A 6,822-nucleotide genomic window follows, 5' to 3' on the forward strand; every position below is an offset into this window, starting at 1 on the left:
TTATCATCATTATAATCATCATCATCATCATCATCATCATCATCATCATCGTCATCACTCTTATAATCATCATAATTATCATTATCATCAATATCATTAGTATTATCATAGTTAATATTATTATAATAATTTTCTTATTATTATCACCCTCATTATTACCATTATCATCAATATTATTTTCAGCCATTATCTTCATTATTATTATTATTATTATTATTATCATTATTATTATTATTATTATCATTATTATTATTATTATCATCATTGTTATTATCCTTCTTATTGTCCTCTTCATTATTACCATCATCATCATCATCATCACTGTCTTCATCTTATTGAAATTTATATAGTTACTTTATTTTTGGTGTTTTTTTTAAAGGAATTTTCCTTTGCGGAAGTCTTACACAATATCGTTGTTTCCAAATATCCATAAATTAAATAAAAGATGAAAATCTTCACAATGATATTTACACGAATGTTTCAATTATTTCATTACTAGCATTTGTACATATATATATATATACGTATACGTGTATATATATGTATGTGTGTGTGTATATATATATATATATATATGCATGTGTGTGTGGTATATATATATATATATATATATATATATATATATATATATATGTATGTATGTATGTATGCATGCATGTATGTATGTATATATGTATATATGTTATGTATGCATGCATGTGTGTATGTATGTATATATGTATATATGTATATATGTATGTATGTGTATATGTGTGTGTATATGTGTGCACATGTATATATATATATATACGCACACACACACATGATGAATATGTAAAACACACAGATATACATACATACACATAATATAAGTTTGGAGGCGCAAATTTGCGTGGATAGTCAAGCATTTCATTTTGCACACACTCTGAAACAGATGCATTCACCAACAATAATCATAAAACATCTAAATAGCTTTGGCAGATTATATTCCAAAATTGGAATAATGCAGAGATTATATTGTTCCAGGAACTATTTTGTACTCTACCTCAAAAGTTTCCTTTTCACTGAAGATTTTCAGGTTAATGACCACAGAACAAAGTTGATACCAAAATCTGTGAAACATTGGATATTTTGTATTTAGGATGGCATTGCTGGGGAATGAAGAGATCTGCTTCACATTCATATGTGAGCCTTTATGCTCCTATTATGCTACATCTTGGACAATTTTCAGCAAATGTTGCATTAGTTTAACCAAAACATTGCAGAATTTGGTGTGCAGAAATAGTGTAGTATCCACTGTATGTATGTACATAATATATATATATATATATATATATATATATATATATAATATATATATATATATAATTATATAAATATATATATATTTGATCTGTTATGCTAGTACTTTAGTTGTTACTCATTTACAGCTGAGCAAATAAGAGTAATGTGAAATGAGGTGTATTACTCAATGATACAATGTTCCACTGAGTTCAGAAAATTGAATCCCTGAGCTTATCCCAAAACCACAAGGCTATGTGCCTTAACGTTAACTAGATAGATAAATATAGTGAGATAGATAAATATAGTGAGAGAGATACAGATAGAGAGAGACATATATATATATATGTATATAATAGTGAAGGTGCATGGCTCAGTGGTTAGAGCATCGAGCTTACGATCATGAGGTTGTGAGTTCAAATCTCAGACCGGGCTGCGTGTTGCTTCCTTGAGCAAGACACTTTATTTCACGTTATTCCAGTTCATTCAGCGGTAGAAATGAGTTGCAACGTCACGGGTGCCAAGCTGTATTGACCCCTTTGCCTTTCCCTTGGATAACACTGGTGGTGTGGAGAGGGGAGGCTGGTATGCATAGGCGACTGTTGGTCTTCTATAAACAACCTTGCCCAGACTTGTGCCTCCGAGGGTAACTTTCTAGGTGCAATCCCATGGTCAGTCATGACCGAAGGGGGGGGTCTCAGCATATATATGATAAAATAATATATATATATATGCATATATACACACATACATGTACATGCTTACATATATATGTACATATACATTCATACATAGGTACAGGATGTCAAAAACAAAAATGAACAAAATGAGAAATGAGAACATAAAAAAAAAAGAATGGAAAACGAACTTTTTTTGAATAACAGAAGAAACAAATAGAGAAACGAGAGAGGCAACATAAAGAACGTTCCCTTCATCAGTTGTTCCCTGTTTTATCTACTGCATGTTTCGAAGGTAGGGACAAGATGCGACTTTATTAAAACAATCCTTCCCGTAAAGCAAATTAAATTAAAATAATTTGGGATTCTTTGCAGAGGGTTAAAGTGGTAACAAATCAGGACAGTTAGAACAAAATTGTTTATATATCAAATGGATGTGTCATAAAACTATTCCACACATACAATAACAGGCGTATATAGGCAAATATATATATACATATGTACATATATATATATAAAAATATATATATAAGCAAATAGAAATTAATAGCAATTATAAAAACAGGAAAAGCAGCAAAAGTCAAAAGGACGAACACAGTGAATGTATTAGGTTGAGACTCAGAGCAAGTTTATGATGGAAAAAAAGGGAGTGAGATGTTTTGAGCATGGCTCTTCATCAGAAAGAGGAAAAGTCTGGAGAGAAGGAAGAGAATAGTCCGAGAAAAACACTTGTGTAGTTAGTTATATGGCTGAAGTGACTGAATGTGAAGAGAGATAAAGAAAAAGATTTCTCTCTCTCCATATACACATATCATCATCATCATCATCATCATCATCATATATGTATGTATATATATATAGCATATATATATGCATGTGTGTGTCTGTATATGTATATATATATATATATATATACGTGATTAATAAATATCCCATATGTTCCATCTCTCATCTTTCATTTAACACACACACATATATGTACATATAGTGAGAGAGAGAGAGAGAAAGAGAGACAGACAGATAGAAAGATGTGTGTGTGTGTGTGTGTGTACATGTACACACATATCCTCAATGAAATATTGAAGACGTGTTTCCATCAATATAACAGCATGATTGAGCTTTTATTAAATTTCTGTTAATTAAACATACTCGGTAATTTATTAATATGCACACTAACAATTTTCTTTAAGCTGCTCTCGTTTCTCAATGTCTCCAGCTAGAATTTGAAACAGACAGAAAGACAAAAAAAAAAACAAAAACAAAAAAAAAAGCTAAAAATATTAAATACATGCAAAAGAGAAAACAAAGGAAAAGTATAGCTGAATGTCAATCATGAAAGTAAATTTCTCATAACCCAGACATTTGTTCTTAGAGATGAAATCAATTCCTTCGTAATAATTAAAAATATAAAGAAAAAAAAAATTATAAATCTAATCCACAAACACGAACAAAAGAAACAGATACATAGAAAAAGTAAAGACAAAAAATCATTAGATATAAGCAAATTTAATTGTAATTGAGATGTTCTTCTGACTTTTGTACTTATCTACAATTGAAACTGCTCAATAGTTCTTATATAATATATTGCAAATTTACATTTAACTTGAAAATATCTCCTTTCAATTCAAGTATGTTGTTTTTACTTTCAAGTGGTGGGAGACATTTTCACATGGCAGCCATATTGGACATTTTCGAGCATTGTGGGATACATTGAAGAGACAAAAAAGGAGGAAAAAGAGTAGAGTGAAGATAAGTCAAATGAGAGAGAGAGAGAGAGAGAGACTCTAGACTGATTCAAGAAAGAAGAGCTATGAGAAAGAGAAAGAGAGAGAGAGAGAGAGAGAGGTGGTGCACCTGAGCACTGTATACAATAATTTCATTATTATCGATAAATTAAGTACCAGTTACGCACTGGGGTCGATGTAATCGACTTAATCATTTTGTCTGTCCTTGTTTGTTCCCTCTATGTTTAGCCCCTTGTGGGCAATAAAGAAATAAGAATTATTATTATTATTATTATAGAAACAAGTGAGAGAGATGAAATACCAAAGAGAAACAAGAAACAGAGAGTTAAGAGAGATTTGAGAAAGAGTCAAAATTCGAGAAGTCCAAACCAATGATGCATAAATTTGACTTCTGTTTATTTCTCACATAAAATTATTTAAATCTGACCAAATTATTATGGTTTCTGCTAAGAAGAGTTTTGTATATAACGACAATATACTTTTGTTCTTACTGAACTACCTCTACACTCTAACTTTTACAGAAGTAGTTTCATTTTATTTTTAGTTTATATATATATTTATATATAATTTAATCATCTTCTTTTCCTTGCAGTCATTTTATATATATATATATATATATATATATATATACATACATACATACATACATACATATATACATATATATACACACATACTCTCCCTCTCTCTCTCTCTCTCTCTCTCTCACACACACACACACACACAGAATCACTTCTGAACAGAGAAGTCAGCTCAAAACACCACATCTCTAAAGATTTCCTGAAGAAGAAGTCCTAACCCCGAAATATTGAAATGCAAGCTAAAAGTACAATTCATTGTTTTGCAATATTTCTTATAACTTGCCTTGTTTAACTTAAACGACCCCAGCTAAAAACATCTATCAATCAATAAATATATACATAATCCAAATAAGACAGAGAAAGTGCTTTGCACATCTTTAATGATCAGTTACAATTGTTTCAGTACCAACTCTGTTTTTAATACCAACACATACAAAATTCCCATGTGAAATGTTACACAATATTTGCTCTTTTAAATATGAGAGTGGCACTTTGTCAGACTTGCATCAAAATGTGCACTCTTGTATATATTTACTGTAATTGGCACATCACATCTTGTACATTTTATATGTTGCCTGATGATCAGGAATGTGAAATTCAAATGACTAGATGAAAGCTACTACTTGCAATAACTATAAACGATACTCAATCCTTGATATTAAGTATCATTTTGGACTTCTTAACATACAATACACATACATGGAAACATACATATCTACATACATACAGACATACATATCTACATACATACACACACAGTATGGTAGCAGCCATAGCCACTCATAATAAAAAGGAGAACTGGTGGACTGTTCCAATGAAGACCTCAATAAAATGTAAGCACAATAGACCTGATATAATGATCTGGGATAGAGGAGAGAAACTGTGCACAGTTGTTGAAATTAGCTTCCCAGCAGATGTTAACGTTAAGTTAAAGATCAGTGAAAAAGAGAATACATACACAGAACTAGAGAGAAATCTGCAGTTACTCTATCCAGATTACAAGTTCAAGTTTATATCTGTAATTATTGGGGCCCTGGGATATGTAACACACTGCCTAAATACCAATCTTGGGAAATTAGGCTTCTCAAAACCAGAAAGGAGAAAGCTAATTTGAAGACTACAGATCCAATCCATCACTGGAACTGTAAAAATCTGTAAAGCTTTCCAGAAGATTATCATTTAAATACATATATGCAAGTCTAGATATGTAACTATAGGCATGAGAATACACGTATAATGCAAAACATACAAATATCCACATATACATACAAACATGCACACACACACACACACACACCACACACACACAATGGTTCATGGTTTAGGTCTCAAAAACTATGAAGAAGAGTTTCAATGTTGATGCATCTTCTTGAAGGTAACATACCTTTCAGAAAAATCTATCAGCACACTGAAAGACTTGTGCAACAATAATATATATATATATATATATATATATAATATATATACTGTTTTACTGTTTTACTTTGTTCAGTCATTTGACTGTGGCCATGCTGGAGCACCGCCCTTAGTCAAGCAAATAAACCCCAGGACTTACTCTTTGGAAGCCTAGTATTTATTCTATCAGTCACTTTTGCCGAACTGCTAAGTTACAGGGACATAAACACACCAGCAATGGTTGTCAAGCGATGTTGGGGGAACAAACACAGACACACAAACATATACACAGACATACATATATATATACATATATACGACGGGCTTCTTTCAGTTTCCATCTACCAAATCCACTCACAAGGCTTTGATCGGCCCGAGGCTATAGTAGAAAACACTTGCCCAAGGTGCCACGCAGTGGGAATGAACCTGAACCATGTGGTTGGTAAGCAAGCTACCTACCATACAGCCACTTCTGATAAACATATATATATATATCAGAAATGCACTGGCACACAGACACTGACAAACAATGGAAGAAGTTGACTCAAAAATAAGTATAGCCATTGCTTGTTAATGGCTGCAAACTGAAGATCACTTTTTAGCCCAGCTGATGATCTGCAAGTTTTGTCACAACCAATACATAAATGTTTCTTCTCAGTTAAAGGCAATGCAGAATCATGATGATTGTTATCATCTTTTAAAGCCACCAGTAAAATGACATATATTGCTTCTGATGGTAATGAACCATTAGTAACTTTTATTTGTTTTATGAAATTTTGAATGACTAACAAGACTAGCCTTAGAAATAAAAACTCAGTAACGAATTGTACAAGATGAATGTTTGAAGAGATTTTAGAATTTTGGGGCTTTTTCTTTTCTTGCCACTTGTTCTAATTTTGCATGTTTAATGTGTTCTGTTCAAAACACCTGGGTGTATAAAGTGTATTTTTCTCCTAGGTACCAAACTTTACCTTTTTCAGAACAGATTTAAGGTAGTCATTTTATCATAAATTTTGAGGGTACTTTTTCACAGAATATCATTTTATACAGATTAGGTTAATCTGAATTCTTTAATCTTCCTTACAGATTATATGATCTACCTGTCTTAGTTTGCTACAATATAAGAGAGCTTCCATTCTGACAGCATTTCCTAAATCCAGAAAC

Source organism: Octopus sinensis, linkage group LG17 (genome assembly GCF_006345805.1).
Source record: "Octopus sinensis linkage group LG17, ASM634580v1, whole genome shotgun sequence".
In the NCBI taxonomy this organism is placed as follows: Eukaryota; Metazoa; Mollusca; class Cephalopoda; order Octopoda; family Octopodidae; genus Octopus; species Octopus sinensis.